The sequence below is a fragment of the Balearica regulorum genome, chromosome 26, assembly GCF_011004875.1.
Source record: "Balearica regulorum gibbericeps isolate bBalReg1 chromosome 26, bBalReg1.pri, whole genome shotgun sequence".
NCBI classification, from domain to species: Eukaryota; Metazoa; Chordata; class Aves; order Gruiformes; family Gruidae; genus Balearica; species Balearica regulorum.
The window spans coordinates 5758110-5771541 of record NC_046209.1 but is presented as its reverse complement, the minus strand read 5'-3'; the positions used below and the strand labels follow the sequence as shown (position 1 = coordinate 5771541).

Below are 13432 nucleotides of genomic sequence, written 5' to 3'. Positions count from 1 at the left end.
AATCAGAGTGAGGTAATTAGGGATGAAATAAAACAGTGTGGAGTAAGTTCAATAGCTAGATCAAGTATTGTTGAAAATATGTTAAAAATCATGATTAGTATGTCTGAAATCAAAGGCTTCACATAGCAATTTATCTTGTGACAAAACATAAACGTGGTCATGGAAAACAGGTTGTACATCCAGCAGCCCTCCAGGTATATTTTCAGAGATAGTTGTAGCTCTGCTTCTGGTTTCATCACCTTCTCTTCCACAAGCTTGTTGCTCGTTCCCTGTATTTTTCTGAGTCTATGAATGAATAAAACTGGATTAGTAGCCCAATTCCTTACTATTTAGGAAGACATCCTTAAGAGCATTAAAGTTAAAAACACTTCATACTATTGTCAGTTGTTTGTCACCATAAAATCTTCCCCAATTTGTTCTATTCCTTGTCATTACAGCAATTATTAGAGCAGCTGACAGTAGTAGATTAAATTTATTACTGAGATTTGCACCTCTAATGCAACACAGAACCAATCCCTATGCTAAAAGTTTTGCTTTATTAAGCAAAAGCTTCTGCTTGACTGTCTCGCATTCAGACTGCCGCAATGTCCAACAGGTAACAATAAAAAGTTACTCTCTGAAGATACAATCACTGCAAAGCCAGGGAAATTCTTCCAACAGTAAGAAGAAGTTTTTTGTTTGGCCTGGGCAGAAGATTGCGTACTTCTAAGAGATTCTTGTGTGGTCATTGGGTTCTTTTCTAATGTCTGCTTTTATACAGTAAGAAATCTTTCCAACAGTAAGAAATCTTTCAAAAGAAAAGGCAATTTGAGACTCTCCTAGAATCTTTGTGCTCTGCAAACACAAATTTAACTGTAATCATTTCTTTGATGATGGTTATTATATCAACTGCAAAACTATGGTTAGAGCTGAAAGATTTTAAGCTTTTTATCACAAGCTGACATGAACATCTCTACGACGAACACACCGGACACTGGTGCCATCAATATTGCAGAACATTTCTGAACAGGTTATAGCTCACAGCTCCTCCTCCTCTTCATCCTCAGCATCCCTTCTCTGCGAGCAGTTCTCAGAACTCGGCTTCTTCTAACCTTCTCTTCATGCAATAGTTTCTAGGCTCAACAAACCACAGAGAACAGTGCAGACCAACTTCAGATGCATAGCTGATCAAACAAGATGGACTTGTATCAGCTTCTTTAAAAGCGAGCAGTAACTACCAGCACTGCTCTGGTATGAAAGCGGACATTAGAAAAGAACCCAATGACCACACAAGAATCTCTTGGAAGTACGCAACCTTCTGCCCAGGCCAAACAAAAAACTTGACAATTCTTGTGGTCAGCTATTTTTGAAGCCATAACTTAGATAAAGGACTATGTCCAAAGATAACCAAACACTTGGAGCAAAAGGTTTTTAGAGATATCGGCTTGAACAGTCAACACCAAGTTCAGTTGTGGAATAATTCTCAGGAATACTTCAAGAGATACACTCGAGATTTCATTCTGCTATGTTGCGGTAGTCAGGGTTTTTTTGAAATTATTATTTCCCTGTTAACTGTAACATAACTTCAACATGAGTTTAGAGAAAAACGTTATATAAATAATTTCTTAAATGCTTAGGTTTCTCAGCATAGCCCATGATTTCAGAGAAGGGACATTTGGTAAAGCCGAGCAACAGATTCTGCTCGGATCACATCTGGTTATCCCAAGAACTCGTTCACTGTGGTGAACTGACTTAAAGGATATATTTCTATCACAACTTTTCTTTCAGAAACGGGTTGGAAAGATCTTTTACTTGCTGTACGCACTTCTAGAACACAAGCAAGCTCTGTCATGTTCATAACTCTACAAACCCATCCCACCTTCCGACGGCTCCCCAGATACGTGCCGCACACGCACCTGCTCGTGTGCGAGAGACACCACAGAGCTCACAGTGAAGCCGGTTGTGAATCCTTCGGGCCTCCTGTTTCCTTGGTTTCCTGTCTTCTGAACAACGTCTTTCTTTTGGTGCTTTTGTCATTTTAAGCGCTCCCGGTAAGTCTGCCATCAAACAGGACAATACATTCATTTCTCTTTCAGTGATGGTACTGTTTTTCTACTAAATGTCCTCTAAAAATAAATGGAAAATTTCCTGAAACACCCAGATTAGACCCAAAAAACCTCCCTTTGGAGTCACATTCAAACTTCAACATATAAAAAGCTCGCAAGCACTAACAGTTTGATGAATTTCTCCTTTATGCCTCGCACTACCGTCAGCGCTCGCACACAACCTACTCATTTTAGGCTTCTCATGCAATCAGTCCAGTCTTGGCTGGAAGACTTACAAACGTTATCTACGTGCTTAGCTTTTTGTTGACGGTAGAGCATCCCTAACTTAGCTGGTTTAGATACACCTGACAACATTGTAGGCACATGCACTTGGTCAGATGCACGTCACCTCATAAAATATGAGGCACTAAGGACAGTTTTGCCCCAACTCATTTGTCATTTAGGTTTTCAGTAAGGCACTGACTAAGAATCATAACTAACGTAGACAGAAGTTCAAAGAGGCCAGGCAGTTACAGGCATATCACATGCTTGCTTCTGAGAAAATCTGTAGGAGTTTTAGATGTGGTAATTCAGCAAACATCGCTGTCAGTAACAGATCTCTCTTTTCTTCCACCGTAGCAAGCAAGCTGTGGTTCAGGTGGCAAACTGAGAAAGTAACACAGGTAAGGGGGAAAAATCCCCTCTCAAGCTGTGTTTCTCAGAGGGGAATTTGCAGTTGGGTGGGTTCCACATCCTCCTCCATGGGGCTGCTGCCCCGACCCCAGGCATTAATGGACATACCAATAACCAGTTGCAGGGCAGAAGGCACCCCAGAAAAAGTATTCCCAAACTTTCATATAAATTAAGTTAGGAAAGAGATGTTCAGCACATTGGTAAAAATTTCTTCTTAAAATAGAAGGAAGTTATCTTAAAAAAAATAAAAATTGTAAGAATTCAGGTGAAGAAATACAAAGCTATGTAAGTGAAAAGTTTGAAGCGGCATATATTCATTCCAGTAAGCAGAGAAAACTGCTTTTATCATCAAAATGTTTACATTCTATCTGGAGAAGAAAGCTTTTCTCATTACTAAAATAAATATCAGAAGAAAAAAAACAAGGGTTAACAAAATGTGAGTCAGTTTTTAGCACTTCTTGCTTCCTCAACAAGACAAAGTTATCCAGCAATTTTAGTTATAAATATACTGCTCACTATCCTGTGTTTCTCAATATACATGCATGTCCAGGAGCTCAAGGAACATATTTTTAGAACCTTTCAAACAGTGTACCTATTTAAACCTTCTCCCCTGCACCCTCTCCCCCCGCAAAAAAAAATAAATCAATAATGTAGTAAGTTAATCTACACCACCCATTAAAAAGGTGAAATATTAGTTCTTTGACAGTTTCATTTCAGCTTTCTCAAATTCAGTGCTACAGAAATATCACTGTTTCTAGCATAATTTCACAGAATTAATGAAGAATATTTATAATCCACATTTCATATCATCATGTTCTCTCAAATAGGTATGGAAAAATATTGCTTACATATTCAAGTTACTTCAAATCCTGTTTGGAGACACTGTTATGAAGTATAGCGTTATGTTTTCTAGTTACAAAGATACAAAAGAAAGAAGCGAAAATAATTTCCCCCGTTTCTTATTTCCACAGTTTCAGAACATGCATTAAATACAACCTATTTATGAGAACTGAATGCCTGACATGAAACAGATATTTGAGCAAGAAGGGACAATTCACAATAGCCATTTTGTACTGAAGAAACTACTCTCTTTCTCTTAGTAGAGGGAGAGGCTTCTCCAGCAAGAGATTCTGAGCAGGAAGCTCATCTCCTTCCGTGGCAACAGGAAGCAGTGGCCTTAGGGGTTTTGTAAGTGTCTTATTTGAGAACCAGCTACCCGTACTGCGAGAATTTTGAAATAAAACATATGCCTACAGAAGACACGGATGCTGGCTTCCAGCAGCACTCCCGCTTGGCGGGCGGGAGGAACCCCCGGCAGTGTGCCACAGTTGGTGGTACCGCTCACTCTCAGTTGCTTGCAGATGTTTGTTGTTCATAACAGTAACTATCCTGTATACAGAATTCCAGCAGAAAACAAAAAATATTCATAAGTTTTACCATAGTAAAAAAATAGTTGCTTTTAATTGACTGACGTGGCAGACAGCAGACAATTCACAGATTTAGTTTCTTGATGTCTGCTTCCAATAGTGGATAATGAGACTGTTTATAGAAAAAATACCTAATGGCATTTTCATGGTATCGGCAGGGCATGACTGGGGAGCAGGAAGCAGGCTAATTGTGCTTACCCTAGGAGAGCTCAGCTGAAGGCGCAGGGGAAAGCAGGAACCATTGACAACAACTCTGGACAACTCTTTTAATTCATTGCCGTGAGAGGTCTCGTTCCAATTCCACATGGTGCTCAGTTTGAGTCACCCCAAAATTAGAGTATGTTACAAATTTCTAAAGCAAGATTCAAGACCTCATTAAAACACACAAAATCCAATGTTCTTGCTGGTATGACAGATATTGATATATTCAAAACATATTCTTGCAATGGAGGGGGAAAAAACCAAAAAGAGTAAGATTTGTTTATTTTGACTCTCTAGAAATACCTAGATCTGAACACTGTTAAATAAGAAACATGTCTCACCGTTCAAAAGCAGCAGATAACATGCTGAAGTCTAGAAACATTTCTCTGAAATTCACTAGGAAGTCAAAGCGGATTCATTAACGGCAATACCCCGAGATACTCATTAAGGACTGAAACACATTGTATTAGGGCAAAAAAGTACGCCCCTCATGAAACGGCGGTCTTGCATCAGTACAACATGCAACAAGTTCTTTAGCCCTTCAGTTATCCTGACAGCTGCCCAGGGGCTGCAGGCTTCGCACCAGTGGCGGATCAAACCCAAAGCCCCGGCACCCTGAACGGCTGTTGGCCACCAGCCAGAGGACTTACAAGTCATCAAGAAAATCTGTCCGTTCGCAGTGGCCGGAGAGCATTAGGCATCTGCGAAAGGTAACGCAGCCTGGCTATTGCTCGCTGTTGCCTACAGAGGGAGTCTAGACCAGCTTACACAGAAGGCAGAGACAACTTGAGCAAAATAAACCCACGCAGAGAAGAAAGTCGTGCAGTAGTGATAAAGCAACTGTGTGAAGTCTATCCAAAAGGTACTATCTGGCAATAGGCATGTTCAGGTCTATCCAGCACAGCTGTTTGTCTCCAGCGGTGCCTGTAAGCAAACGCAGCTGTACAGAATACTCCCTTGCAAGTCCCTCTGCTTCAATCGCCAGCCTCAAGAATATCCCAAGCCTGACACAATTTGTCCTTTGGCAACTCTCAAAACATCTCTCAAATACTTGCTCAGCCTCCTTTTTCCCCCCTTTTACCTTTCTGCAGCCACAGCATCCTTGAACAAGACTCCCACAGATCTACCGCCTATTGCAAGGACCATCACCTCCGTTGGTTTGCTTTGATGCTCCTCACAGCTGCGCTTGCAAACCTGAGCTCGCGTAGTACTGGAAGAGACTGTGAACAGTCAGTTCCTATCCAGCTGCTTCATGCCACTTCAGATTCTGTAAACATCTCGTATCTGCTTTAAATCATCTCTCCCAGGCTGAGGAGTCCCAGCCCGCTCAGTCATTCTTGCTATGGAAGCGATGCTCTGCTTTTGATCATCTCTGTTACCGGCCTCAGGCCCCTTCCAAGTCCTACCACGTCCTCTCCAAAACGAGAGGAACAGAGAACGGCATGCCACCAGCATCACAAGCGCAGGCAAACCACTGTCATTATACAAACCAGCAGCATAATGTTTTCTGTCCTCTATTTTTGTTCTTAATGTCTAAGATTTGAAAAGGTACTGCTCAGCACTATCTCCAAAATTTTGCTCCTCAGTAGTGATAGCCAGCACAGGGCCTTATATTGTGGAAAAGCTAGGACAGTTTTCCCCCCAAGTTTAACTTCTGTACATTAACTATTTATTCAGTCACGCACAATCTTCCTATAACTCCTCAAGTTCTGCCCTACATAACATTAGATTACATCACCTCACTGATCATCTTTATTTTTTTTTTCAGACAGTGAACATACTGACCCACACTTCACGCTGCCAAGTTTAAAAACACACTGCGTTACTCCTGCCACACTGTATTACCAGTATAATCTGCTATAATCTGGCAGAAAACATCTCCTCACACAAGAGAGGAATTTTACCATACAACCAACCCGAAAAAAACCCCAACTCTTCATCTCCAATTGATTCATTTCAAATTTCACTGCAGTTCTAACCGACATTAATGCATAGACCCAATTGCGCACTGGATCCAAGCACCTCCTACAGCCAGGAAATTAAGATCCAATTATTATCATACTTATTACAGAGCTGCAAATGATACAGGTATTCTGAGGAAAAAAATACATACAATTCTGTTTTCCTGACGGTCCATGAAAACTATGGGAGTTGCTCAGCCTTCAGCATCAGAAGGGATTTCTCCTGTATGAACCATGCAGTTTATTCCAAGACCTAATCTGGTGGCCCCCATAATTCTCATCCTCATCTATACTACAGCAGGTATATCCAGCATTTCAAACAATTAAAAGCTGTAACATTTCTAACTTAAACTGCTTACTGACAATCTTGGTTTGGAGTAAGAATAAAAGAAGGCAGTTATGTTTAGGTCATCAGGTCTACAGACTTGCTATCACCGGTATTAAACATGGACCAGCAAAAAAGCTGCTACTGTGGGCAAGGAGGGCTTCTAATTGAGAAACTTGTATATTATGGGAGGTTGGAGCATGGTCGTGTCCTCCCTCTGTCCTCTGCAGAACGGCTCATCGCTTCTGTTACCATGGAGTGTCTAGCATGGATTATCAGTATTTTCTGCTCAAGCACATGTGTGTCTGTATCTGACTCGAGCTCCTCGGCAGCTCACAGGACTCCTTCCTTCTCCAAACATCCTATCCTGCACTTGGCAGTAATTTGATTTTGCCCCTACCAGTACATCCTTTGGGTCAGGACAAACGCCTACACTGTATTTCCCTTTTTATTTTACTTCTTGTTATAACTCCACTTTGTCATCTTCATGACAAAAGATGAACTAGGTCATAAATAAGTATATCAAACGCTAATGACAGAATGGGTTGGAGATGTTACTGCACAGTTTGTATCGACAGTCAGGCTAGGAAGTTTTCTACACTCTCAAAGCTTCACAAGCTGACATTTTTTCTTCAAGCTGTCAAATCTACTCCTTTATCAGAGCTACCAATCTGCACCCAGTGCAGATAAGCCTCACTTTTTCAGTAGAATAAAATATTGATGTATCCATACAGACCAAGGTGCTGATGAATCTATTAATCCTTGATGCCAAAGCAGAAGTATACCCATAAAAATAAATAATCAAAAAGCTCCCATGAGTTCCATCGTCTGCTGAAGTGTTCTCAGTACATAGATTAAAAAAATAAATCAAAGCGACTCCCTAGTTAGGCAAACTCCCAACCAGCTTACTAGTTCAAAGCCACAAGTCTCAACAAAAGATGTTGGGGTGGGTTTTTTTTGTTTTTTTTTTTTTTTTCCTTGGAAAGCATTAGCAATGTATGTCTATAATAAATCACATGAGATGTAAAGACAATGACTCACTTCATTATCTTTAAAGCATGAGAACAGAATACTCTACTGAGACAAAAGTCCCTAGGAAATGCTGATACCATCTGCACTTTGCTCTCTGGTAGCAGTCTCAGCAAGCAAGGAACAATAAAACGATTCTGACAAACTACTGCACCCCAGAGATTACATGATTCTAGACTGAATTTCTGTTATACACACTTGTTCAAAAAACCACCCTTTAAGGAGCAGACCTGCAAATTCGACCTAGTCTCAAAATTAAATACAGTGCAGAGTCAAGGAACAAATATACCAGCAAAACAAGTTCTGGCGGCCAGAGAGAAGTAACCTCTTGGGACGTAGTAACCATTTCTGTCGATAAATCAGTGGTTAGTTCAATACATTCCAAAATTGGCACTTCTACTATGCATAATAAAACCCTGCAGAAACTTCATAACTCGATACCGCGACAAAACAGGACATTCCTAATTTAATTCACCCGGAGCCCTCATTGCCTACAAGGTACATCCCTTTTTTCCTGATGCAGCCTGAGCCCTTACAGCAGACAGGTCTCTTAATCTGCTCTGTCGTGCAGACTAACAGCCACAGGTGACTGGAAATAATTTCTCCTAAAACGACCAAAAATCCTGACTCTAAGCCTGTAAATAAAGGTGGTTGGTGAAAGCTCAGAAACATAAGTGTGATTCTGTACGCACACGCCACATAGCCACTGCCTGAGATGCAGTGCTGCTGGCAAGGCATTCTCGGTCAGGAGTCCTGCAGAATCGCTTGCTATAGCCTAGACCAAAAGCTCAGATTTATTAGTCCTGATGCACCGCCTATTACTTCCAGAGTTACCTGAGGGGGAAGATTCAGCAGTAAAATTTAAGTTCTGTTAAACTCTTGTGTGGCAGAGGAAGCTCCAGAATTGGGTTTTCTTTTCCTTATCCCATCACCCGAAATCCACATTTGAATGCCTAAACGAACTCTGTAGGCATAAAGAAAACCGAAGGCAGTGACGACCGAGTCTTTTCAGTTAAAGATTACACACACAGACCATAAAGAACCTTAATCATTACTGTCTTGACCGTGCAATTAGCGTAAGCATATACCATCAATACCGGTTGCCAACTAAAACCTCCCCAGGTATAAATCCGTGGCCCCTTCCTGAAAGTTTGGTGGGGAATAAATTCCTGCTGCTGCTGGCACGACCACAGTCTGACATGGTCCAGAGGCTCGGCTAGGCTCAGCTGGTCTGACAGCCCAGGCTGCAGGAGATGCCATGGGGGAGTTTGCTCTACCGTACAGGTCATGCCACCGATGGGATCTAATTAAACTGTAGATGGCTGAGTGCTTAAAAAAAAAAGAAATAAGAAAAAGTTTTATTTAACAGACCCAGCTTCCATACACAGAATTTACCGATGCCAGCCTTTAATACCACCCTGCAGGCCAGTCAGCTTATGAAGTCTGACTAACGCAGTTCAAGTCCATGATGTAAAATTAAGGCCATGACTGATTAGACATGGAACTAAGATACTCACACAAACAAGCCAGAAAATGCCAATCAATCAACAGTTGTTTATTTCCTGGTAATTAAGGATTAGTGTTACTTAAAGTTGCTAAAGGGCTCTGCCCAGTGTGACAAGCCCAACACTGTTCTCTTACTCAGTATGCTATAAGTTAACAATTAAACAATTCCTGTAGGTACTATTTCTATCACAAAAAAAGCTGCTCTCTGGTCTGTGTGGATGAACCAGCAGTAGCTCAGAGCCCATGAGTTACCATAGCCAATGCTGATCCCTCCTGAAAGAAAATATAACACTTCAATTTCTACCTGGCAAGTTTTATTGCAGACCTGATTTAGAAAGTGAATAAATTATCTTTTCATATGCCCATAAGCCATTAGCTTACAAACCTATTTCTGTATTCAGAAGTTTTAGTTTGCTGTTAGAGTTAAATTAAAGCGTGAGCTGTACAATGCAAATAAGCTAGTTTATTGCTTTAGGGGGGGAGCTTAGATCACAGAGATCCAAAACTGAAGGGAGAAAAAAAATACTAAGGTTCATTAGCTGTAACAGCTAACAGAACAAGTTCACTAAAATGACATTTTCAATTGCACGAGGAAAACCAACTTAAGAACTTGCACGAAAAGCCTGTTGGATCGTACGCTTTCTCTCCTTACCAAGGAAGGAAGAAAACCATTAAAGTGTTCCTCCTCTTGCTATACCTCCATTGCTCATGCATATATTATTCTGAAGCCACAGTTTGCCTCAACATCCAAATAATAGAGCTTTTATTTTTAAAAAGTCAACATTTGGAAAGATGTTTTTAATAGTTTGTAATGTCACTTATTTTCGTGCTTAGTTATTTAACTGCGTAGGGGAAGTTGTGGATACAAACTTACTTTTTCCAACTTCACAAACTATTAAAATGGAAAGTCACTGGCAATAGCTTACATTTAAACCAAAACATTTTACAATTCGATACTAATACTACTTTAATAATTACAAGCATTAGTCTCCATTCAGTGAGAAGAGCCTTGAAGACAAAACAAGAATCATCATGCCTTGTAAAGAGACTTCAAAAGATACTGAAGAATCTGTACATTCAAAAATTCGTAAACTCAAAATCATCATGCTGTAAGTCTTAAAAACCTAGCAGCTTCCCATCCTCACCAGAAGAAGCTTTCTTTCAAAAAGAAAGCTGAGTCTACATCACAGCCTTGACTTAATTTTATTATCAGATTTAGCTCTTCAAATAAAATCAAAACTTTGAAGTGCAGGCATCTTCTAGAGAGCAGGTGAACACTTAAAAAAGTATAGGTGAACATCTTGTAAATTTTATCAAAGATAATTTTTTAAGTCATATTGGCTTTTTTTTTTCCCCAATACTGTTCTTAAAAGATGTTTTAGAGTATTATCTTCAAGGTAGTTAACTAGCAAACGTAAAAAGCACTAAGTGCACAAGATTAACCCATAAGGTAGGGAAAAAAGAAATATTGTTTATTGCTATCAGGTAGATCCTAAAGCCTGAACATCATGATTTCACAGGAGAGGGGCTTACTTTCTTCAGAAGCCTACTGCTCACCCAGTTCAAACTGTACTGAGCCTCTCCCCGCACCGTATCATACAGGCAGTAGAAGTAACATCTACACCTACTGCTGAACTTTGATTAAAACATGAGAGGTCAGGTTAGAACGCAGCAGACCATAGTTACAGGACAACTAATTACCAAGTCATGTAAGACAGCTTAAAGGTACACATGCCATAGCAAACTCAGCAGGGTTGGAGGAGGAAGGATAGGAAGAGACCTTTCAATATCGATACTAGGATGTAATGACATCGTGCAGAATCCCAGACTGGCAGGGGTTGGAAGGGACCCCTAGAGATCATCTCGTCCAACGCCCTGCTAGAGCAGGATCACCCAGAGCAGGTCGCACAGGATGGTGTCCAGGCGGGTTCGGAATCTCTCCAGAGAAGGAGACTCCACAACCTCTCTGGGCAGCCTGTCCCAGGGCTCGGTCACCCGCAGAGGGAAGAAGTTTTTCTGCATGTTCAGGTGGAACTTCCCGTGTTCCAGTTTGTGCCCGTTGCCCCTTGTCCTGTCGCTGGGCACCACTGAGAAGAGTCTGGCCCCTTCCTCTAGACACCCACCCTTTATAGTTATAAGTGTTGATCAGATCCCCTCTCAGCCTTCTCTTCTCCAGACTAAACAGCCCCAGCTCTCTCCGCCTTTTCTCATGCCAGAGATGCTCCAGGCCCCTCCTCGTCCTCGCAGCCCTCGGCTGGACTCTCCCCAGTAGTTCCCTGTCTGTCTGGAACTGGGGAGCCCAGACCTGGACACAGAACTCCAGATGTGGCCTCACCAGGGCAGAGCAGAGGGGGAGGAGAACCTCCCTCGACCTGCTGGTCACGCTCTTCTTACTGCTCAGGCACATGGAAAATAAGGAGGTGATTGGTGACAGCCAACATGGCTTCACTAAAGGCAAACCCTGCCTGACAAATTTGGTGGCCTTCTACAATGGGATTACAGCACTGGTGGATAAGAGAAGAGCAACTGATGTCATCTACCTGGACTTGCGCAAAGCATTTGACACTCTCCGCACAACATCCTTGTCTCTAAATTGGAGAGACATGGACTTGACAGATGACCACTCAGTGGATAATGAATTGGCTGAATGGTCGCACTCAGTTGCGGTCAACGGCTCAATGTCCAAGTGGACATCAGTGATGAGTAGTGTTCCTCAGGGGTCGGTACTGAGACCGGTGCTTGTTGGTGACAGGGACAGTGGCATCGAGTGCACCCTCAGCAAGTTTGCAGATGACACCAAGCTGTGTGGTGGGTCGACACGCTGGAGGGAAGGGATGCCATCCAGAGGGACCTGGACAGGCTGGAGAGGTGGGCCCATGCAAACCCCATGAAGTTCAACAAGGCCAACTGCAAGGTCCTGCACATGGGTCGGGGCAATCCCAAGCACAACTCCAGGCTGGGCAGAGAGCAGCCCTGAGGAGAAGGACTTGGGAGTGTTGAGGGACAAGAAGTTCAACACGAGCCAGAAATATGTGCTTCCAGCCCAGAAAGCCAACCGTGTCCTGGGCTGCATCCCCAGCAGCGTGACCAGCAGGTCGAGGGAGGGGATTCTGCCCCTCTGCTCTGCTGAGACCCCCCTGCAGTGCTGCGTCCAGCTCTGGGGTCCCCAGGACAAGAAGGACATGGAGCTGTTGGAAAGAGTCCAGAGGAGGCCACGGAGATGATCTGAGGGCTGGAGCACCTCTGCAATGAAGACAGGCTGGGAGAGTTGGGATTGTTCAGCCTGGAGAAGAGAAGGCTCCCAGGAGACTTACTGTGGCCTTCCAGTACCTAAAGGGAATCTACAGGAAAGACGAGGAGGGACTGTTTATCAGGGCATGTAGTATAGAACAAGGAGTAATGGCTTTAAACTGGAAGAAGGAAGATTTAGATTAGATCTGAGGAAGAAATTCTCCACTGTAAGGGCAGTGAGGCCCTGGCACAGGTTGCCCAGAGAAGCTGTGGCTGCCCCTGGCTCCCTGGCAGTGTTCAAGGCCAGGCTGGATGGGGCTTTGGGCAACCTGGGCTAGTGGAGGGTGTCCCTGCCCATGGCAGGGGGGTGGAACTGGATGGGCTGTGAGGTCCCTCCCAACCCAAACCAATCTGGGATTCTATGATCTTTAACTTCATTGTGTGATGTATTAAGTTAAAGGATTATCTAAAGCACTCACCTTGAAAATGCAAAAGTCTACACATTTGGGGATAAAAATGGATCAAGACTACATGTTGCTTCACCAAGTATTTGCTGCAAACTGGTAGGCTTAGCACAACAATTACATTGTCCTTTTTAACTAGGATTCTGATCTAATTTGACAGTCAAGCTTTCTCCAAACTTTGGTGCCCTGTACAGACTCATGTTACTACAATGCAAGATTCAACAGGGCTTTGATGTTTCAAACATTTTTAGGTATAGTCATGCCTTCCCTCAGCCCTGGTGTGGCAAATTCTTTTTGTTGATGTAAATGAAGTTTGTGATGATTGCGCAATAAATGAATATTTTAATGATGAGACTTTACAAAGTCTCTCTTAGAATTTTGAAATACATCTTTTAAGTATAAAGACACTCAAAGCCTGATAACACAGTAATTCTGTAGTGCTTTATTGCTTCCATGGTGGTGATAAGAGACACTTAAGGCTTGCACAAGTGCCATAAATGTTCAAGCCAACTAATTAATTCATAAAACTCGGGAGATTCCTTAGGCATTATGGTGTTCATATCGCCACATT

General features: G+C 42.3%; 1 protein-coding gene across 4 annotated transcripts in view; it reads right to left on the bottom strand.

The window, feature by feature from the left end:
- Nucleotides 1–13432, bottom strand: part of MATK (megakaryocyte-associated tyrosine kinase) — a 32617-nt gene that overhangs the window by 16736 nt on the left and 2449 nt on the right. Inside the window, exons 3-4 of one of the 4 annotated variants that reach the window (XM_075776299.1) lie at nt 8495–8624; nt 3972–5555 (exon numbers count right to left, since the gene is read on the bottom strand). The exons of the other annotated variants lie outside the window; for them this stretch is intronic. The gene's annotated coding sequence lies outside the window, so the exon portion shown is untranslated. The remainder of the gene's footprint in view (nt 1–3971; nt 5556–8494; nt 8625–13432) is intronic. 4 annotated transcript variants of the gene reach the window in all.